Source organism: Phoenix dactylifera, chromosome 2 (assembly GCF_051530095.1).
Source record: "Phoenix dactylifera cultivar Ajwa chromosome 2, Ajwa_hap1_PhDact_Kaust_v1.1, whole genome shotgun sequence".
Classification (NCBI taxonomy): Eukaryota; Viridiplantae; Streptophyta; class Magnoliopsida; order Arecales; family Arecaceae; genus Phoenix; species Phoenix dactylifera.
The window spans coordinates 28,159,704-28,183,668 of record NC_143191.1 but is presented as its reverse complement, the minus strand read 5'-3'; the positions used below and the strand labels follow the sequence as shown (position 1 = coordinate 28,183,668).

General features: G+C 40.0%; 1 long non-coding RNA gene across 1 annotated transcript; it reads left to right on the top strand.

The window, feature by feature from the left end:
* The first annotated feature begins 4,471 nt into the window (after window positions 1–4,471).
* LOC149768268 (uncharacterized) lies at window positions 4,472–13,678 on the top strand. Its single transcript, XR_016399206.1, has 2 exons — window positions 4,472–5,902; window positions 6,656–13,678. It is a non-coding gene; the product is annotated as an uncharacterized LOC149768268 (long non-coding RNA).
* Window positions 13,679–23,965: the final 10,287 nt, after the last annotated feature.

The window sequence follows — 23,965 nt, the reverse complement described above, 5'->3', positions numbered from 1 at the left end:
GAGAGGAAGGACATCAGCCATCAAAGCTATCTTTGCAAGGGAGCTAGCACCCCGGTGAGATAGAGAGCTTGGATCGGATCCTGCTTCGTGTGGATACCCGTAGAGGCCGGACGTTTGAACGGCTTCAAGCGAACCCTCTTCCAAAACCATGAATTCAGATTTGCGGTGATCATCTACCCGCGCAAGGTGGAGATTTGATCTTCCTAATAGTTTTAAAAGTTTTAATTCTTACCTAATTACGAAAGGTCTCGAAACAACGTTCATGCGATGAACGTCGAACCCGTGCATGCCGATTCCGCTGCCATCTGAAAAATTTTTGAAATATCAGCGGCATGGGCGGGTTCCCAACATCGACTCCAGGGTAGTAAGAGTCGACTCCAAGAGGAATACAAAGAAAAAGTCAGAGAGCAGTTTTCGGGTCTGAGATTCGAGTCGACTCCAGTGGAACGCGAGTCGACTCCGATGGTTGGCAGGTCGACTCCAAAGACAGCAAGAGTCGACTGTCAGCAGTACACAAAGAAAAAGTCAGAGGGCAGATTCTGGACTCTGAGATTCGAGTCGACTCCCGCATTACGCGAGTCGACTCCGAGACTCCGCGACCACAAAGAAGACAGAAGACCAAGTTACTGCCTCTGAGATTCGAGTCGACTCCCAGACAGCTAGAGTCGACTCCAAGGCAGCTTCACATCAAAAGGGCAGAAGACCAAGTTTCGGAAACTGAGAGCCGAGTCGACTCTGAGGAAGCTCGAGTCGACTCCAAGACTGGACGAGCCAAAAGACAGAAGATAGGGAGTTCGGGCTCTGAGCGCCGAGTCGACTCCCAGGACAGTCGAGTCGACTCGAGTGGACCAAATTCAAAAATACGTCCACGGACTTCATGGGATGAGCCGACTCCGAGAAAGCCAAGTCAGCTCCAGAAGTTGGCGAGTCGACTATGGGTCAAGACGAGTCGACTCCCAGTCGCGAAGGCAACTTTAATTCAAATCTGAAACAGTTGCAGAGTCGACTCCGGAAAAGTATTAGTCGACTCCCGCTACAGACGAGTCGACTCCTGATCGCGCGAGTCGACTCCAACCCACCAACGGACACATTGTCAGACTGTACAGAGTGTGCAGAACGGGCAGAAAAAGCTCTCTAACGGCTAGTTTCCGTGGGGGTTGGTTTAAATAGCCACAGAGGACTGTAGCAAGGAAGTGAACAACCATTCCACTCCAAGTAATCAAGCTTTCAATCTCTGCAACTTGTTCTTCAACGAAAAAGAGGGAAGAGCAGCATTAACTGCATCCACCTACTTCTTCCCAACATTGAAAGAGCCTTCTCCTGCATTCAAGTCGACTACACATTCAAGAGGAGACTCGAAGTTCAAGAAGCCCTTCCTCTTCTCCAACTTAAAAGCGTTTGAGGGCTCTTAACTTCGTTATTGTTCATATTGCCATTTATCTGCTTTTGAGAAGCTGTATTTTTCTGTTTGTCTCTTTTATCTACACCTTTGTCTTTGCTTGGTTCAATCGGGGCATTGAATCAAGAGTATTGAGGTTGGTTGGTGAGCCGAGTGTAAAACCAACGTGTAAGGGTTCGATTGTGATCCCGGGAAAACAATCGGGGTTGGTTCTAGTCGGTGAGCCTGGAAAAACCGACCGAGTTCGTTGTGAGCTCGTAAAACAACAAGTTTGGTTGTGAGCTTGGAAAACAACCGGCTGTAATCCAAGGGGTTATAGTGAATTTCCAAAAGAGACTTGGGGAGTGGACGTAGGAGCAAGGGTTAGCTCCGAACCACTATAAAAGCTTTGTGTTTGTGATTGCTTGTCTCTTACCATTACTCTCATTTCATACACATCACAGCAACTAATTAATCATCTTGTAAAAAGCATTAATTAGTCACCCACAAACGCTTTAATAGTTAAAATTATTTTAAAACCCAATTCACCCCCCCTCTTGAGTTGTCTATCTGGGCAACAATTTACCACCACACCCATCCTACCCACCATTTAACTCTAAATATTAAATTAGCACACCTTAGCGACAAGACAGTTTCCAACATCCATAGATCAGATTACTTTAGGACTTTGAACGACCGTATTACGTGTTTACAACCTAATTTCTTATAGTGACTAATTTTTCTACCTTAATTCTGAAATAACCAAAGTGCAAATTAGTAATATTTAATTTTAAGTTATTTTTGTAAAAATTTGCTGATTTCCGAATTCATAGTAGATTGCATTAATAGGTTATCCTGCATTGCATTTGGTAAGTTAGGGTTCATTAGTAGCATTGCATATCATATCACCAACTAGAGTAGTCCCTGCATGCCAACCCGTAGTGGTAGAGAGTACCTCCTCACTGACTCTCAGACCCCTTTACCCACCATGGACCCCAGAGTTCTACAAGATATTTTGGAACAATTAGCTGCATTACGAGCTGATCAAGACGAATTCAAACGAGAGATCCATGCTCTAGTGCAACACCCTAGGACTCCTGAACCATCAATCCCAATCGCAGCTTATCCCGAGCTTGGTTTGACCACACCACCGGTAGCTTTTTTCCCATCCCCCTAGGAACCAACTTTCTCCTGATCACCAGCGCTATCTTGACGAGCGACTACTTCGTACTGTACGAGTAGATGCCCCCACATTTGCTGGTCAATTAGAGCCGAGCGTGTATCTTGATTGGAGAGCAGCCATGGATAACTATTTTGAGTGGTACGAAATGACTGATGATCGAAAAGTACGATTTGCTAATGAAGCTTATTGGGCAAGCTCACTAGTACTGACATAACGTTGAACATAGGCGTGAGACCTAGAGGCCTACACGTATCACCATCTGGGGGGATATGAAAGAAAAACTGAATGAGAAGTATCTGCCATTCTCTTACCGACAACGCCTTATGGATAGGTGGCAGAAACTAACTTAAGGGACTTCAACCGTTGCCGATTACATTGCACGATTTGAAGAGTTTCACATGAGGTGCGGTGTAATCGAAGAGAAAACTGTTACCCTTTCTAGGTTTCGGGCAGGACTCCGCGAAGAGATCCAGAAAGAATTAATCCTCCGAGAGATTACCACCCTTGGCCAAGCATACTAGTTGGCTCAAGATGTGGATAGTATCTTACGAATCCCAGTAGTGAGGCGTACCAACTCTTGGTCCATACCTCCAGGAGCCCGACCTAATCAAAGCTATCTCCCGCAATCTAGACCATTTTTCAACCATCCTAACCAGCCAGGCTCTAGCTAAGCTCCGACTAGGCCATCCCCGATGCCTGTTCAAAGCCCGTCAACTGATAAAGAAAAAGGCATACTAGGTTCCAATCCGCCCTCAAGAAGCCAAACCCAGTGTTTCAGGTGCCAAAAGTTTGGCCATATTGCGTCCCAATGTAATGCCAAGACCTATCTAATAACTGAACTGGAAATAGGAACCCAGGAGACTGAATGTGTCGAAGAAGTCTATGAACCAAACATCGAGAATTTTGTAGAAGACTTTGGAGATGAACAGACCGAGTTAGTGTTTGTCCAGCCTGCATCCCAATGTGAGCCTACTGATCGGAATGACCAAAATCCTAGGCTTCATGTGGTTAGGTGTACTCTAGCCCAAACAAAGACCGAACAAGATTAATGTAGAACCTCCCTATTTTACACGTTTATTAAGATCAATGGTAAAACATGCAAAATCCTATTTGATAGCGGGAGTTGCATCAACGCCATTGCATCTGGAGTTATTTTTCGCCTTGGCCTGAAATCTACCCCTCATCCTAACCCATATAAAGTGGCCTGGGTAGATAAGACGTCCATCTCGGGATCGGAAAGATGCCTTGTCCCGATTCAATTTCTATCTTATAAAGACGAGATTTGGTGCGACTGCCTTCCGATGGATGTAGGTCAAGTCATCTAGGAAGACCTTGGTTATACGATAGAGACCGATAAGTGCTAAATAATGCATAAATTAATATCTTATTCATAGCACTTATCATTATTTTAATTCACATATTTTGTAAATTCAACTAAAAAATGTATTACCTTCACCATTGCATTTTAATAAATTATCCAAGGTAATTCGAGTTTGATTTGCTTATATATTGATTAAGCTTAATGCATGCAGGTCGAGTCGAGCTCAATTAGGTAAAGTCTAAACGGATACTACATCATTTTACAATTTCACATTCTCCGGAGTCGACTCCAAGAACTTTTCTCCAAAATCCAGTGCTTCCCATTAATTCCTAACTCTTCACACATTCACCTAAATTTCTTCCCACTCATTCCAATTCTCCTGTTTAACATTAAAAATAATATAATCCCTTCGATCATTTGTCTCATAGATCTCAAAGCATACCAACATATTTGCACAAATCCTAAAGCTACATTCACTCCTCAACTAAAATCCCACGCTCCAACCATCTCCCCAGCTTCCGTATTCCGTAACTAAACCAAACCATCAAGCTTATCCTCTCATCCTCTTCCCCTGTTTCAATTTCCACCCAGCTATCAGTCTTCATCCTCATCCTGTGAGCATCTCAACCTTCACCTCCCACCAAATCCCGAGTCTCCAACGTCCATTTCATCCTCTTCGCCGGATCACATTTACAAATAAAATCCCCTGTTTCAACCTCCATGTTCTTCCCAACGTCCTTGTTCCAACAACCGGATCAAGCTTATCCTATAGCCAGGCGGGATGAAACCTAAATCCCCTGAATCCTCCTCCCGTCCGCATCATCTTAGATTTCATCTCGTGCAATCTAAACTCCCAGCTCCCAGCTCATTCTAGGCTTCATTCAAAGATCAGCCCTGCATTACCGTTTAGCATCCATCAACAAATCCTCCGCTCAGTCTACGTCCGAGTACATCCAATCTCATCTCTCATCCTCCCCTATCCCGGGTTGTTCTCTGCTTCCGAATGAGAGCAACGTTCCTATCCTTCCCAGAGTTCAAGCTTCCCAGCATCCGGATAGACATCAAGTCCCGTTCTCATCCTCTTCACCGAATTTCCCATCATCCCTTCATCACGAATCAAGCTGATCAAGCCAACAAATGCATCCCCTGTTTCACACGTCTTCGTCTCAGCCAAATCCAACATCCCAAAACCTCCCAGCCGAGATCCTCTCAACTTCATGAGTTTTCTCCGTGTCCTTCCCAATATCCCTCTCACGAATCTTCATTCCAGCCGGATGAGCATCCCAGCTCTCTCTCGAATCCGAACCAAGCCTTCTTCCCGTCGTGATCCATCTTCATTCAAATTCCTCCCGTCCAAGATCGGCTTCCACATCATCCCGTTCCTTCCGCGTCCAACAAACAGAACTCTGTTTCGAAACAGAACCAAGATCCTCCGCATGATCCACAATCCCATCCTCTTCCCGCTTGATCCCATGGAATCTTCAAACGTTCACGCTGCTCCCCTACTTCAAGATCAGCTCAAATCTTCCGCACATGCCGCTCGGAACAGAGTTCTAACGCCCATGTCTTCTCCACGGCGAAATGGCTGCAGCTCACCTTCCTCTGCTTCAGAACCAAATCCCAACAGCATACCAACTTCCGGATCGGCTCCAATCTTTATCCCGCGTCGTCCAAATCATCTACGCACACGTCAGCCGTTCATCTACCCTTATCTCTTCATTCGGGAAGGCTATAAGAGGGGAAGGAGACTAATCCCATGGCTATCTCTGGAAGGGCCAAGTTTCCCACCGGGAGAAGCTAAGTTCCCACAAAAAGAAAAAAATAAAGAAAGAGAGAGAGAGAGAAGATTTTTGGTTATTTTGGGAATGACTTCCCATAAGAGCTAAGAAGGAGCCGTTCTCAAGGGAATCGCAAGAGGGAGAGATGGGAACCCGCTGCTGTGCTGCTACTGCCGTCTCCAACTCCATGCAGGGCTGATCTTCTCACTAGGGCCGGATGCAGCCCTAATAAAGGGCCAAAGGTTTTATATTTTGATTTCTATTCTTGGAGTTATATAAACCTTATTTTGCTTCTAATGAATATTTTATTTCATCTCATATTTAATTTCTGTGATTTTAAATATGACGTTTATACAATTGTTCTTCATGATCACTAAGTAAATATAAGATAGTCCATGCTTAAGGAAGATGCGATGTGCTGCCACCTTAGATTAGGGTAGACATTTCATGCTAACTAAAGATGGATTATACCTAAATTACTTTTGTGAATTTCTATTTAAATGCTTATTAGGCTTGTAGCCAATTTGCATGTTTATCCAAGAATAAATTAAAAATATAATTAATCCTTGTTCTGATGTTAGTGGTGAATTCCTTGCCCTAGGTTCCCTCAAACTGATATCATTTTAATTGCATTTTTTTATCAAATTTCTTAGTTTAATTTTCATCACAAATTTTCTTTTTCAAATATTTTTAAAAAAAAATAACTATACCCCAATCCCTGTGGATCGATACCCGTAATCACTATCCTACCAGATATGTGCTATTGCGTGGTCTTTAAAGTTGACTATCAATTTTTGGTGACGTTGCCGGGGATTGTTAGCATAGTTATTTTTTCTCTTCATAAAAAAAATTTTCAAAAAAAATAATAAAATAATATATATATATATATATATATCTAAAATAAAATAAAAATATTTTCTATTTTTGTTGCTTTAATTATCCCCTTTCTTCTTTCTTACTAATTCTTGATTTTTATTTTGGTATTATTTGATCAGGAATCGAAGAGAAAATCTGGGGCGATCAAAAAAGGAACTATTGGAAAAGGAATACGGTAAAGGTTTGCTTTAAAAATTGCTGGGAAAATTCCTCTTGGTAACATCTGAACCTTTCCTATTTAAATTGATTCCCAACTAGCCTGAAATTTTGTGGTGATTGTTTGATTTTAATTTCAGTAAAAGTATGAATGCATGCTTGATACACATACACCAATTAATCCGCACATAGTAAGGACAATCACCCCAACAAGATAAGAACTGGATTTCATCACCAGATTCTTGCCCAAATTAGGTGAACCAATTCGCACATAGCTATCACTTTAATTAAAATCAATTAGACGTTGGCCCCTAGGGACATTCGAGCTCAATAGGACGAAGATCACCGAAAGTTGCACCAATTTCGCTCTGTGGCTCAGTTGATGTCTAGGCAAGCTTTGTCCCAAGGGAGACAGTTCATCTGTTCGAGGCAAGTGGTTTTTAAGTGGGACCTTTGCAACGCATCGTGACCCCCCCACTTACCTGGGAGCTTACCTGGTTAACTCAGTTCATTAGACCGGATTGGAGGCTTATGTGCCCTCTTCAAACCAGTTAGGAGCTCTCTAGTGATTTTAGGAAAAATACAAGGACTTGATGTGTTTTCTTTTAGTGCATGCTTGACTGTATTTGACTGATCAGAAAGGTATTAGTGTATGCTAGGGTGTCGTTCCAGATCTCCGAAATTAATACCTTTTGACCCTGAAATACAGCGTTCTATTAGGACCCTTCGAGCCGAAATCCGCACCTATAGAACCATAGGATCTGCCCCACCTGTCGAGATGGCTGAAGAACAACCCAAGCTGTTAAAGGAGTACTTTACTCCTTCCATTTATACCTCTCCATCTTGTATTCGACTACCTGATACCACTGCTGCTGCACAATTTGAGATTAAGTCTAGTGTCATCCAAATGCTTCCTTCTTTTTATGGACACAACAATGAAGACCCATACAAACATTTAGATGAGTTTCTTGAGATCTGCACCACTGTCAAAATTCAGAACTTCACTGATGATGCTCTGAAACTTAGGCTATTTCCATTTTTCCTTAAGGATAGAGCTAAACAATGGCTCCATTCATTAGAAGCCAATTCCATTCTCTCTTGGGCTTAAATGCAACATGAATTTCTAAAAAAATATTTTTCCATAGGAAGAACAAACCAATTTAGGCGTGCGATCACAAGCTTCTCCAATCTGACAGGGAAGAATTTCATGAAACCTGGGAAAAATTTAGAGACTTACTCCGAAAATGCCCACATCATCAAATACCCAAGTGGCAATTAGTACAATGCTTTTATGACAGGTTATCCGAACGAAACCATCAGATGGTTGATGCTTCTTGTGGGGGTACTTTCATACTTAAAAGTGAACATGAAGCATGGCAATTATTTGAAAACCTTAATGAAAATTCCCTCCACCATGCCTCCTCTGCTCGTCAAGCACCCCCGAGTTCTCAAAGAAAAGGGACTATATATGAAGTTGTTGGGAATTGTATCCTCAATGTCAATCGTCAGCATATTGATGATTGAATTTTGTAAATAAATTGACAAATTAATAAAGTATTATTTGGCATTATTCATCATTTCATCTTCAAATGAACTCTTATATGATGAAGTCCTTAGGACTTATGTTATGATAAAGGAGGATTTATCTTTGAGTCCTTAAACTTGTTCGTGACCAAATAATATGTTGTTACTAGGACGACAACATTATCGAGATTAGGTCGTTGTGTGACATATACGTTGGTTGTCCTCTTAACCAAGGAGTGTGGAGACACTGGTATGCCATACAGGTGAAGTGTAGGAGTACATTTCACTGAACATGACCAATTCCGGAATGCTCTACTGTCGAGAGATGTTCCGAGTGGATATGGGTATAAGTTTGGCCCTCTGACCTGAGACCGCAACCTGTGACTAGCAAGCAACTCACTGTACTTTGGTACCGGACTATCTGAATTTCTAATTCAGTGACGGAAGGTCACTGGGTGCAGTCAAGTACTTGCGTAGTCAGTTGTGAGTCAAGATGGAATTGACCCCTCCTGAAAACAAGAGATAATGTCTTGTGATTAATTTAACAAAACCTTGGTCAGGGTAATTCCAGTGAGGAGTCACGGGATATCTAAAGTTAATCACATAATGGATGTACTAATTATAGGGTTGACAGTGAGCTCTAAGTCATCCTGGCATTAGGAGTCAAAGGGATTGAATTATACAGTAACCATAGTTCAGGGTTCCAGAATATTTGCTTCACATATATTCGGCCTATCCGGACGTTGGGTACCATTGCTAGATGGTCACATCAATTAGTGTAGGAAATTGTTCCTATACTACCGGCTTAGGTTCGAACCTATGAGGTCACACGCATAGAAGATTCCTGATTGATCAAGAAAGCTGATGAATGATTAAGAATCATTCAGAGATAATTTGGTCAATTTGATTGGCAAATTATCTTATAAAATAATTAAAGTAATTATTGAAGGATTAATTAGTAATTAAATTACTAATAAACTCAATTTGATTGAGTAATTGTGCTAAGGATGAGCCAAATTGAATTGGATTCAAGTTTGGGCTCAATCAGGATTTTGACCTGATTGGATTAGGTTAGAACCAAAAAGGACTTAAGCTGATCAAATTAATTTTAAATTAATTTGTTCTTAATTGGGGATTGACCTAATTGGATTAGGTCCAACACAAAGTAATTAATTCAATTGAGTTTGCATGAGCCAAAATTGAATTGGATTCAATTTGAGCTCAATCAGGGTCTGACCTGATTAGATTGGGTTCAACCAAATTGCTTTGTTTTAATTCGGGTTTGACCAAATTTGATTAGGTGCAACCCAAGGGGATTAGGCTCAGATGATGTGGCAATTATTGGTGACATGGAATTGGATTTCATGAATTTTAAATAAACCAAAATTATTGCATGGCACATGGACCCATTGCTTGACACATGGCGACATTATTTGTTATTTGAATTTAAATTCAAACATTAAGCAATGTGTTAAATGATTTTAATCACTCAAACCATCAGCCAAGGTGGCGTATGAGTTTTTGAATGGATTAAATTCGAATTTCAAGAGGTAATTTCGAAATTATGAAGTGTTTTACCTTGCCGCATGGATTTCAAATTCCTTCCCTCTTGCACATGTGTTTAAAATTTGAATTTAAATCAGATTTGGTTGAGATCTGATTTGGGTTGTTCCTATTCCTTTGCATGTGCCAACTAAAAGAGGTTTTCTGAAAATAAATTTCGAATTTTGAATGAAAATTCGGAGGCCATTAAAAGGGGTCAAACATGGGCACCAAAAATACATCCATTGCAGCCTTCTTCCTCACCCGCCTCCTCTTCCTCTTCTTCTCCATTTTAGATAGGGTTTTCAGGGTGAATATCTAGAAGATTCAAGATCAGATCTGAGTCCTCTACTTTTCTTACAAACCTCATCTCCATCTGCTTCAAGACGATTGATCAAGAGTTGATTGAATCCCGACGGGCAGATTTCAGCTTTCAAGTGTTCTGCAACTGCTAGCACTGTTGCGGAAGAAGATCCTTCAGGACTTCGCGTGTACTTCTCGTAGAGGCCATTCGTGTGCGTGGCTGCGAAGTCAAGAATCAGATTCACAACTTTCATTCATCATAAAAGGTATTAATCTAGTATTAATCATTTATTATGGTGTCAAGGTCTAAGTCCGATTTTCCGAGGTTTTACCCTCTTTTGGGGCTCTTCACGGAGATATCTCCAGAATCCATTTGATGGATATTCGGAGATTAATTGGAATAGAGTTCTTAATTTTCAGATCTGATAGTTAATCATGCATAAAAGTTTTAGCATAATTATTTAAACGATTCCGGCATAATCCTATGTGTTCTTAATGTGCCGATTTCTAGATTTGATCTTGTAAGCATGCATGAATTAAATTGTTTGATTCATTTTTCCGCTGTATTTTTGAAATTTTAAAAGAACTACGTGTGGCTTGATTCTCCTTGTGAACGGGTACGTAGGCAACCCGATCAGGTTCAGCCATGGTTTTCAAAAAAAAAAAAAATTCAGCATGCTAAACACCGAAGAACCTAGGATTCACTTTCAGTGGTATCAGAGCCAGGTTCATGTTTAAACTTTTATGTTTTAATTCTTGTAATTAAATCTGAAATCATTAACATATTTAGATTAGATCTAAAGTATTTTTTATGATTGATTTAATTGCTGATTATGCATGATTAAGTAGATCTGAAATTTTGGATGCATATGATGCATGTTTGTGTTAGGATTAGTAACATGAATAAATCTGAAATTATAATATTATTTAGATTAGATCTAAATAAAGTTTATGATTTATATGATCTCTGATTTTAATGAACAAATCAGATCTGAAAATAAAAGTAAAAAAATAAATACATAAGATGTATGTTGTTTGAATTGATTCATGTTGTTGTGTATATGTGATGCATGAACATAAAACATAATGACTTAAACATGAATTAAATCTGATTACATGTGATTAATTACAAAAACTCAGATCTGAAAATATGTTTTAAGAACTGAAAGATTGTAATTAATATATAATTAAAAAGAAATATGCAATGATCAAAACTTTCATAAGTCTAAACTTAATTGAGAATTAAGTGTTATGAAATAGAATTGTGACTCAATTAATTGACATTGCATAATTCTTTGGGCATATGGGTTAGCTTGAATCAAGTTCTTAGGATTGGGTTAGACCTAAGGTTAGAATCAAACATGGTCTAATTAGAGTTAATTGATCAAATCTAATTAAGTAGTAACTAGATTAGGTCAAGGAAACTCTAGGTTAAATACAATAGTTGTAGATTGATCAATTCCATGTCTTTGATTAGACCAAGATGGAACTTGATTTAGGCTCAGAGGTGTAGCCCGAGTCATTTGAGTAATCAAATCGAAATTGATTAACCAGTCGGTGTCTAAGGTAAGTTTGGCAGTTTTGACCGGTGGTTTTTAATTGGGAGCTACTCGCATTGATTCATCTTTGTCGAGTTAATGGCATATCCCTTCCACCGATCTCACTTACCTGGCCGACATGGTCAATCACATTTTGATTGGATCACTTAATGATTTGAGTTAGCCCATGCCTTAAGAAAAATCAGTATGACTGATTTAGGTGTCTCCTTAACCGGTTTGAGTCTAATCTGATTTGGTGAAGTCAGTGGGAGAAATTAGACTAACCGGATCTTCTCATCTATCCTAATTATGAAATCCTCTAAAATTATTAGGTCCTTAAAATGAAATGGTTATGGGGATAACTAGGTCATAGCCTCCCATTAAGTTGGATGATAATGGGTCCAATGTTTTGATAATTATTGGAGGCGCCACACGCCTGGTACTTATCAAGCATTGGAATTGTCATTCAATATATGATGAGTTAAGTGTACCTTCAATAGGCGGTCAGGTGAGCCGAGCCACACTCGGGCTTGGTCGTCTATTAGTTGATTAGACTTAACCCTATCATTTAATGGTTGGACCTGACTAGGGTATTCGGTGGAGGCGCCACACGCCTGCCGAAGAACCTAGGGCAAAATTATCACTAGAAGTTGCTTGGTGAAGCAATTGGTTAAGAACCTACCAATAGGTGCATATGGGTTAGCCGAGCCACACTCGGGCCTATATGCGATCTATTGGGTTCTAGTGCTCACTAAAGAATTAAGAGTAATTTTTCGAATTGAAGGTAGAGGCTACCAATTTGTATAAAATAGTGGAAGTACCTTTAGACTAAAGTCCAAGTCTAATGTGTTTAGTCAATTCATATACTAATAGCCAAATTTTTTTATGCAGAAATGGCCACTAATTTGTCACTTCACTCATTGTTGGACAATGACAAGTTGACTGGTCCAAATTTTAATAATTGGCATAGGAAACTGAAAATAGTGCTAGAGCATGAAAGGATCCTTTATGTGATAACGGATCCAGCACCTGAGCAGCCCGCTGCTAATGCATCAAGATCGGCCAGAGACACTTATCAGAAGTGGCTTAGTGACCGGATTACTGTTCGATGCATCATGTTGGCAGCAATGAGTGATGAGTTTAGTAGGCGTTTTGAGAATACGCAGCCGGAAGATATTATTCAAGTGTTGAATGAATCATTCGGTGTTCCTGACGACGTTGAGAGGCACAAAACTAGTTGTGCCATCTTCAGCGCCCGAATGAAAGATGGGACCTCGGTAACTGATCATGTACTGTACATGATTGAGTTGATCGAGCGTCTAAGCTCTCTTGGTTTTCCCCTTCATGATCAATTGGGGAAGGATGCCATACTAAACTCATTGCCTGGATCATACCGTCCTTTTCTCACTCATTTTCGTATGACGAAACCTGTAGTGAATTATCACCAATTGTTGGGGTTACTACAGACGTTTGAGAATGATCACTAACTTCTTAAGAAGACGGTGAACTTTGTGGGAGGTTCATCCAAGGGTCGCCCCTTTAAGAAAGGGAAAAAGAAAAATAAAATCCAAAAGAAACAAGTGCACCATGCTCAGCCTAGTCAGAAAAAGAATAAAAAGGCTGATCAGAGCAAGGCGGAGTGCTTCTTCTGCAAGAAGCAAGGACATTGGAAGAGGAACTGTCCTCTTTACATTGCATCTCTAGATCCGAACCGGCCTAAGAAAAGTGGGCAATCAGTTGCCAATCAAGGTACTTATATGATAACACCTTGCAATTTTTCTATTTGTGATAATTCGACCTGGGTATGGGATACCGGTAGTCCTTTTAATATTTGCAATTTGTTGCATGGGCTACAAGTCAGTAAGAGACTTGAAGAAGGAGAAAGGTTCCTGAATGTTGGAGATGGAAGACCAGTTCCAGTTCTAGCTTTAGGAATTCTTAAACTTAAATTCAGCTCTCATGTAAATGTCCTTAGTGATTGTCACTATTGTCCAAGTTTTCTATTGAATATCATTTCTGTAGGCCTTTTGGCCAAAAATGGTTATGAAATATCAATAAAAAAGGATTATTGCAATGTCATTTGGAATGGTGTTGTTGTAATGAAAGAAATTCTGAGTAATGGCATTTACATTTTGTCACAGCCTGTTCATGTAATGTATAAATCCAATAAGCACCCTAGAATAGATAATGTCACGGATGTCTACCTTTGGCATCATAGGCTAGGTCATATTAACAAGAACAGGATGAACAGGTTAAGTAAAGAAGGAATCCTTGATGTTAATGATTGTGAATCATTGACGACCTGTGAATCATGTCTTCTTGGTAAAATGACCAAATCACCTTTTACCGAAAAAGGTGAACAAGCCAGTGATTTATTGACCCTTGTACATTCTGATGTATGTGGGCCAATGAGCACAGATGCTAGAGGTGGGTATTCATATTTCATTACGTTTACAGACGACCTTTCAAGGTATGGTTATGTCTATTTAATGAGACATAAATCTGAATCATTTGAAATGTTCAAATTATATCGTAATGAAGTAGAAAAACAAACTGGAAAGAGTATTAAAACTCTTCGATTAGATCGAGGAGGTGAATACCTCTCCAGTGAATTTTTGACATATCTAGGAGAAAATGGGATTCTCTCTCAATGGACTCCTCCTGGTACACCACAATATAATGGTGTGTCAGAAAGGAGAAATCGAACTCTGTTAGACATGGTTCGATCCATGATGGGGTTTGCTAATCTGCCCATATCCTTTTGGGGATATGCTCTTGAGTCAGCCTGCTATATTCTAAATAAGGTTCCAAGTAAGTCTGTAAATAAAACACCACATGAGATGTAGACTGGACGTAAGCCGATGCTCTCTCACCTTGGGATTTGGGGGTGTCCGGCGTACGTCAAACGTTTGAAGACAGACAAACTTGAACCCAAGTCTGACAAATATTTCTTTGTTGGTTACCCTAAAGAAACTAAAGGATATTACTTCTACTTTGCTGAAGAACAAAAATTGTTCGTAAGCAATAGAGCAATTTCTTAGAAAAGGAATTCCTAGGTGAAGGAACAAATAGCTCTAATGTTGAGCTTAGAGAAGTTCAACATGTAGAAGATCCGACACCATCTACTGAACCAGTTGAGTCGGATTTGATTAGATCAGATCCAGAACCCATATTAGATGCACCATTAAGGCGATCGGGAAGAGTACCACGTCAGCCGGACAGATACTACGGTTTCTTGGTCCGGGATGGGGATCCTATCGAACTTGATGAAAACGATGATGATCCGATCACATATATGGATGCAATGCAGAGGTATGACTCTGATAAATGGCTTGGAGCCATGCAATCCGAAATGGAATCCATGAAGGTCAATGATGTTTGGACATTAGTTGACCCACCCGAAGGAATTAAACCCATAGGGTGTAAGTGGATATTCAAAAGGAAACGAGGCGCAGACGGAAAGGTAGAGACCTATAAAGGCCGTCTGGTTGCCAAGGGTTATCGTCAACGTTATGGTATTAACTATGACGAGATGTTTTCTCCTGTGACAATGCTCAAGTCCATTCGGATTGTGCTTGCGATAGCAGCACATTTAGACTATGAAATCTGGCAAATGGATGTAAAGACCGCATTTCTAAATGGAGATTTAGAAGAAGAAGTGTATATGATACAATCTGAAGGTTTTACATTTGCAGATGAGTCTAAAGTGTGCAAGCTTCAAAAATTCATTTATGGATTAAAGCAAGCTTCACGGAGTTGGAATATACGTTTTGATAAGGTAATCAAAACATATGGCTTCATTAAGAATGAAGAGGAACCTTGCATTTATAAATAGGCAAATGGTTCAGTTATTATATTCCTTATTTTGTATGTGGATGACATTCTTTTAATCGGGAATGACATTCCTGCATTACAAGGAATAAAGATTTGGCTATCATCTCAATTTGCCATGAAGGATTTGGGAGAAGCATCTTACATCCTAGGGATGAAGATCTATAGAGATAGATCTAGAAGATTGCTTGGATTATCCCAATCCACATACATTGATACTATACTGAAAAGGTTCAGTATGATTAATTCCAAGAAAGGCTATCTTCCAATGGGCCATGGAATTAACCTCTCTAAAAGGGATTGTCCGACAACCTCTCAAGAAAGAGAGAGTATGGATAGAATTCCATATGCTTCGGCAGTGGGATCTATAATGTATGCCATGACATGTACTAGACCAGACGTGGCATACTCACTAGGAGTAGTGAGTACATACCAGTCTGATCCAGGTAGCAACCACTGGAAGATTGTAAAAACCATCCTTAAGTATTTGAGAAATACTAAAGATCAGTGGCTTGTCTACGGTGATTCTGACTTAAAACTTGAGGGATATACCGATTTAAGTTTTCAGTCAGATCAAGATGATAGCAAGAGCGTGTCGGGATATATCTTCACTCTTAAGGGTGGGGCCATCTGCTGGAAGAGTTCCAAGCAGCATACAGTGGCAGATTCTACATGTGAAGCAGAATACATCGCAGCATCTGATGCAGCCAAGGAAGCCGTATGGTTGCGCAAGTTCATCACTGTGGAGTGATTGATTATAACCCTATTTGATTTTGATGAGCTCAAAGCATTTGAGTATGTCTTATGTTTACTAATGAATTCAATCTAGTGTTTCATTGAAATTCTTGTAAATTTATGGTTAAGTGTCTCTAGATTTGGTTCGATACAATTTGGATAAGTAAAGAACACAATGTGAACGTCTGAGACTCGAGTCGACTCCGGGATATTACGAGTCGACCCCAAGCGTATCAGAAGCACTGGCACAGGCTCGAGTCGACTCCTGTACATTACGAGTCGACTCCGACTGAGAACAGACAGACAGACAGAAAGATCCAACTCAAAACCTGTCAACGAGTCGACTCCTGAAGAGCGCGAGTCGACTCCGATGCTTGCCGAGTCGACTCCAGAGTAGTATGAGTCGACTCCAGAGAGTTACAGACAGAATGACAGAGAAGTTATTTTGGACTCTGAGAGCCGAGTCGACTCCTGAGGAACGCGAGTCGACTCCGATGGTTGGCAGGTCGACTCCAAAGGAAGCGAGAGTCGACTCCCAGTGTAATACAAGGCAAAAGTTAGAGAGCAACTTTCGGACACTGAGAGCCGAGTCGACTCCCGCAAAGCCCGAGTCGACTCCGAGACAGCGCGACCTCAAAAAGACAGAAGACAGTATTCTCGTCTCTGAGAGGCGAGTCGACTCCAAGACAGTTTGAGTCGACTCCAAGGCAGCGCTACCCCAAAAAGACAGAAGACTGTTTTTCGGATACTAAGAGCCGAGTCGACTCCGAAACAGTCCGAGTCGACTCCAAGACGGCACAGAAGATCGGGAGTTCGGACTCTGAGCGCCGAGTCGACTCCCAGAATTTCCGAGTCGACTCGAGTGAGCAAAGTTGAAGAATACATCTATGGATTTCTTGGAATGAGTCGACTCCAAAAGTGCCAGGTCAGCTCCAGACTTTGGGGAGTCGACTCCGGGTTAAGTCGAGTCGACTCCCAGTCGAGAAGAGCACTTTAATTCAAATTCGGAACAGTTGCCGAGCTGACTCCAGAAAAGCATGAGTCGACTCCTGCAGCAGCCGAGTCGACTCCAGATCGCGCGAGTCGACTCCGATCCCAACGGAAACATTGTCAGGATGTGCAGAATGTGCAGAACGGCTAGAAGATGTGTCTAACGGCTAGTTTCCGTGGGGAATGGCTTAAATAGCCACAGAGAACTGTAGCAAGGTAGAGAAGTTATATTCCTTTCAAAAAAAACACGAAATCTTCATCTGCCAAAGGATTTCAACGAAAAAGAAGGAAGAGGGCTATTAACTCCATTCAACCAACTCTTCCCAGCATTAAAGAAGTCTCCTTCAGCATTCAAGTCTTCAAGACATTCAAAAGGAGACCCAGAGTTCGAGAAGCCCTCCTCTACATCATCATAAACTTGTTTGAGGGCTCTTAACTTCTCTCCTATTCATATTGCTGAATATCTGCTTGTTTAGAAGCTGTATTTTTCTGTTTGTTTGTCTATTCATTTGGTCCTTACTTGATTCAATCAGGGAATTGAATCAAGGGTGTAAAGGTTTGTTGGTGAGCCTAGGTTGAAACCAACGTGTAAGGGTTTGATTGTGATCCCGGGAAAACAATCGGATGGTTCTAGTCGATGAGCCTGGAAAAACCGACCGAGTTCGTTGTGATCTCGTAAAACAACAAGTTGGGTTGTGAGCTTGTAAAACAACCGGCTGTAATCCGAGGGGTTATAGTGAATTCCCAAGTGAGGCTTGGGGAGTGGACGTAGGAGCAAGGGTTAGCTCCAAACCACTATAAAATCATTGTGTTTGTGATTGCCTTGTCATCTTTTACTTTCATTTCATTCACTGCACATAGCATCTAATTAATCAACTTGCAAAAAGTATTAATTAGTATTTCACAAACCATTTAATTGCAATAATTATTTTTAAACCCAATTCACCCCCCCTCTTGGGTTGTCTATCTGGGCAACAAGTGGTATCATAGCCGGAATTCTATTACCCAAAGAGTAAAAGATCAAAATGACAACCCCATTTGGATCTTCTCACATTGAGGGCCAGTCCACACATAGACCTCCATTCTTTAATGGATCCGACTACTCATATTGGAAGGCTAGGATGAAAATATTTATCCAAGCCCAAGACTATGAGATGTGGACCACCATTCTAAATGGACCATACATCCCATCCATTTATGTAGAGGGTGTCACCATACCCAAGCTTGAAAAGGATTGGGATGACAATGACATTAGAAAGGCACAACTAAATGCCAAAGCAATGAATGTGCTTTATTGTGCATTAGATAGAAATGAATTCAATAGAGTCTTTACTTGCATTTCTGCAAAAGAGATTTGGGATAGACTTGAAGTGACCCACGAGGGCACAAATCAAGTAAAAGAATCCAAAATAAATATATTAGTTCATAAGTATGAATTATTTAAAATGGATTCTAATGAAACAATCACTTGCATGTTCACTAGATTTACTGACATTGTCAATGGCCTAAAAAGCCTTGGCAAAAATTATACTAACAGTGAACTTGTCAGGAAGATTCTTCATTGTCTACCAAGGTCATGGGAAGCCAAGGTGACGGCAATCCAAGAAGCCAAGGACTTAAACAAGCTGCCACTCGAGGAGCTACTTGGATCCCTCATGACACATGAGCTAACAATGAGACAACACAATGAAGTAGAGTCCTCTCACAAGAAAAAGGTAATAGTACTAAAATCTGTTTCTACTAACAAAGATTTGTCTTGCAGCAGTAGCAGTGAAGAGGAAGACAATGAGGTAGATGATGATGAGGCTCTCCTTGTAAGAAAATTCCGTAGATTTATCAACCGGAAGAAGTCCTCACATCAAAGGAGAGGCCCCTCAAATTCCTATCACAAGGATAAAGGTAAGGAAAGAAAAAATGAGGGGATCGGTTGTTATGAGTGTAAGAAGCCGGGGCATTTCAGAGCTGAGTGTCCTTTGCTGAAGAAGGGGAGCAAGTACAAGAAAAAGAAAGTCCTCGTCTCCACCCTATCGGACTCCGATACATCATCATCATCATCGGATGAGGAACAAGAAGAAAAGGCCAACCTATGTTTTATGGCTAACGACAATGAGGTAACATCCGAAACACATTTAGACTTTACTTTCGATGAATTATATGATGCTTTTAATGAATTAATGGACGAGTATAAGACAATAAACCTTAAAAACAAAGAATTGAAACTAACTAACCAAACTCACCTTCGTAAGTATGAAACATTAGTTAAGGATAAAGATATTATCATTAAAGAAAATTCAGAACTTAAGACAAGCAACCAAATCTTAATTCAAAAGACTAATACCTTAATTAAAGATAACGAAAGGCTGACCAAAAAAATATTAGAACTTAAGAACAATAAACAAATCTTAAAAGAGAGTCTCACAAAAGATCTAAATGGACTAAAAACAGAAAAACAAAAATTGGCACTAGAACTTGAAAAGTACAAGCCTTTTGTAGAAAAATTTACATATAGCTCAGAAAAATTAGAAATGATACTTAATAGTCAACGAGCTATGTTCAATAGAGCCGGGTTAGGGTATAAACCTAAAAATAAGCAAAAACTCCTTAGTAATTTCTTTGTTAAAGCAGGGAAAAGCAAAACTAAGAAAATAACATGCTTTTGCTGTGGAACATTAGGACATAAAGCAAATGTGTGTGATTATAGAAAAGGAAAAACTAAAAGAAAAATTAAAAGGGTTTGGGTTCCAAAAGGAACCAACATTACTAACCATGAAGGACCCAAGAAAACTTGGGTACCTAAAATTGTATGATTTGCTTGTGTAGGAATATCTTGCAGCCAAGGTCGACAAAAATTGTTGGTACTTGGACAGTGGCTGCTCAAGACACATGACGGGTGACAAGGACCAATTCTTCACCCTTGAGCCTAAGAAGGGAGGTGCTGTGACATTTAGAGACAATAACCAAGGTCACATCATTGGTATAGGTAAAGTACAAATCACCCTTCAACCTTTATTGATAATGTTCGATATGTTGATGGTCTTAAGCATAATCTACTTAGCATTAGTCAATTGTGTGATAGAGGTTTTAATGTTTTGTTCAAACCATCCTTATGCATCATAACCAACTCAAATGACAATAGTTTAGTTTTTAAAGGAATAAGACGTGGGAATGTGTATGTAGTAGACCTTGAGGATCTTGCCAAACATAACCCATGTTTAGTTGTTAATGAAACTAAGGATAATGATGCTAGTTGGTTATGGCACCGTAAGTTAGGTCATGCAAGTATGGACACAATATCAAAACTAGTTAAAAGAGATTCCGTGATAAGTTTGCCAAAACTAAAGTTTGAAAAGAATAAAATATGTGAAGCTTGTCAATATGGCAAACAATCAAGGAACTCCTTTAAATCCATAAATTGTGTCTCTATCTCTAGACCTCTAGAACTACTACACATGGATCTATTCGGACCAACTAGAACCACAAGTCTAGGAGGAATTAAATATGGTCTAGTTATTGTAGATGACTTTTCTAGATATACTTGGGTTATGTTCTTAGCTCATAAAGATCAAGCATTTTCAGTTTTTAAGAAATTTCATAAGGAAGTAACAAATGCTAGAGATACTTCAGTCATAGCTATTAGAAGTGACCATGGAACCGAATTTGAAAATCATTTATTTGATGAGTTTTGTAGTAAAAAGGGAATAACTCATAATTTTTCTGCACCTAGGACACCACAATAAAATGGAGTTGTAGAAAGAAAAAATAGAACCCTAGAGGAAATGGCTAGAACCATGCTATGTGAAAGTAACCTCCCTAAGTACTTTTGGGGAGAAGCCATTAATACCTCATGTCATATATTAAATAGAGTTTTATTGAGACCCATTATAAAGAAAACACCTTATGAACTTTGGAAAAACAGAAAACCAAAAGTAAACTATTTTCATGTCTTTGGATGTAGGTGTTTTGTTCATAATAATGGAAAAGACAATCTAGGTAAATTTGACTCTAAATCTGATGAAGGTATATTTTTGGGGTATTCTACAACTAGTAAAGCCTATAGAGTTTTTAATAAAAGAACCCTAGTTATAGAAGAATCTATACATGTTGTTTTTGATGATTCTAGTGATATCTCTTCTAGCAAGAGAGTTGATCTTGATGATGATGCTGAAATTCTTGAAGAAAAGATTGATGAGATGACATTACAAGATGATGAACAAAAATTAATTGGAAATGCATCATCAAGCCAAGAGGCTATTGTGGATCATGGGCTGACTAAGGCTTGGAGGTATGCTCATGGGCATCCTAAGGAATTAATTTTAGATGATCCATCTCAACCTGTTAGGACTAGAGCATCTCTTAGAAACTTAAATAACCATCTAGCTTTTGTCTCACATTTTGAACCCAAACACATAGAAGAAGCTGAAAAAGATGTAAATTGGATAAATGCAATGCAAGAAGAACTAAACCAATTTACTAAAAACAAGGTATGGAACCTAGTTGAACGACCCTCTGAATATTCAATTATAGGTACCAAATGGATATATAAAAATAAACTTGATGAAAATGGAATTGTAATTAGGAATAAGGCTAGACTAGTAGCAAAGGGGTATAATCAAGAAGAAGGTATAGATTTTGATGAAACCTTTGCTCCTGTAGCTAGACTTGAGGCAATTAGACTGTTACTAGCATTTGCATGCTCTAAGGATTTTAAATTATTTCAAATGGATGTAAAAAATACATTTTTAAATGGGTATATTAATGAGGAGGTGTATGTAAAACAACCTCCTGGTTTTGAAAATTATCAATACCCTAATCATGTGTATAAATTGAACAAAGCACTTTATGGTTTGAAACAAGCACCTAGAGCATGGTATGAAAGACTTAGCAAATTTCTACTAGAACATGAGTTCACTAGGGGAAATGTAGATACAACACTGTTTTTAAAGAAGAAAAACAAAGATATGTTAGTAGTACAGATTTATATTGATGATATTATTTTTGGTGCTACTAACAATCGCCTCTGCGAAGAATTTGCTGACTTGATGCAGAGTGAGTTTGAAATGAGCATGATGGGAGAGCTGAACTATTTTCTCGGGCTTCAAATCAAACAATCTGAAGAAGGGATCTTCATCAATCAAGCTAAATACATCAAGGAGATGCTTAAGAAGTTTGATATGGAGGGAAACAAGTCAATCAGCACACCCATGAGCTCATCATGCAAACTAGACCAAGATGAATCAGGTAAATCTGTAGATCAAAAGATGTATAGAGGTATGATAGGATCTTTATTATATCTCACTGCAAGTAGACCTGATATCATGTTTAGTGTATGCATGTGTGCTAGATATCAGTCTAATCCTAAGGAATCTCATCTAATTGCAGTCAAGAGAATCTTTAAATATCTAATAGGAACAAAAAATATAGGTTTATGGTATTCTAAAGAATCTAGCCTGAACTTAATAGGATACACAGATTCAGACTTTGCTGGTTGTAAACTTGATAGAAAAAGCACCAGCGGGTCATGTCAATTCTTAGAAGAAAATTTAATCTCATGGTTTAGCAAGAAACAAAACTCGGTTACATTATCTACTGCTGAAGCTGAATATGTTGCTGCCGGGAGTTGTTGTGCTCAAATCATGTGGATCAAACAACAACTGGAAGATTATGGAATTAAACAAGATAAAATTCCCATTAATTGTGACAATACAAGTGCTATTAACTTAACTAAGAATCCAATTCAGCACTCAAGAACCAAACACATTGAAATAAGACATCACTTCATAAGAGATCATGTACTGAATGGTGATATTACACTTCAATTTATTTGCACAGATGATCAACTAGCTGACATCTTCACAAAACCCTCGAGTGAAGAGCGATTTAGTGTGCTTAGGAGAGGATTAGGAGTGATTGATCCATCCTAGTGATATTCTCTTCTAGTTCATTGATTTTGATGATTAGCTTGTGTTAAATATGGAGTTTCTCATCTATGATCATCAAATCAGATCATAACTTAGTGATTGTCCCTTGTTTGGTACGAAAATAGCATGATTTTTAGGTGCGTGCCAGAGTTCGAGTCGACTCGGATACGTTTCAGAGTCGACTCATGACGGGGAGTCGACTCGCACATAGACGGGAGTCGACTCGAGGTCCATGGCAGCATAAGGGGAGTCGACTCGCACATAGACGGGAGTCGACTCGAGGTCGATGGCAGCATAAGGGGAGTCGACTCGCGCATATTTTGGAGTCGACTCGAGGTCGAGCCGACTCGCGACTTACTGGAGTCGACTCGCGGTCAGGATCCGAGGTTTTAACCCTAATCCAAGCGTTTAATCAACACTTCTATTCACCGCCTCCACTGTTCACAAACCCTAGAGCCGTCTCCGACATCGTCTCCGACCTCCGTTAGGGTTTTTCCGTCGAGCTTCTTCTGTCCATTAGGTTTTTATCCCTCTCTAGGTCTAGAATGCCTCGTAAGGTAGTTGTCCCAAGCCGGAAGAGGCCCCAACCCGCGAGCGGCGCCGAGCGACGGTCCAAGGCTCGGAATGATCCCGTGAGGCCACAACCTCCGGTTCGTTCCCCGCCGAGGCCGGTTCCCTCGCGTCCGTGCGCCGGGAAGGCGGTCTCCACCGGGAGATATGTCAACTTCGACTATCTCTTCCGGAAAGGCTTCACTATAGGGGATAGGTTGAGGGCCCAAGGACTAGAGTTCTTTTGCTCACTAGATCTCCCCACTTACCCAGGGCTAGTTAGGGAGTTCTATGAGACAGTGTCCAGGGGCAATGGTGGAATACAGGGAACCGTAGCGGGTGT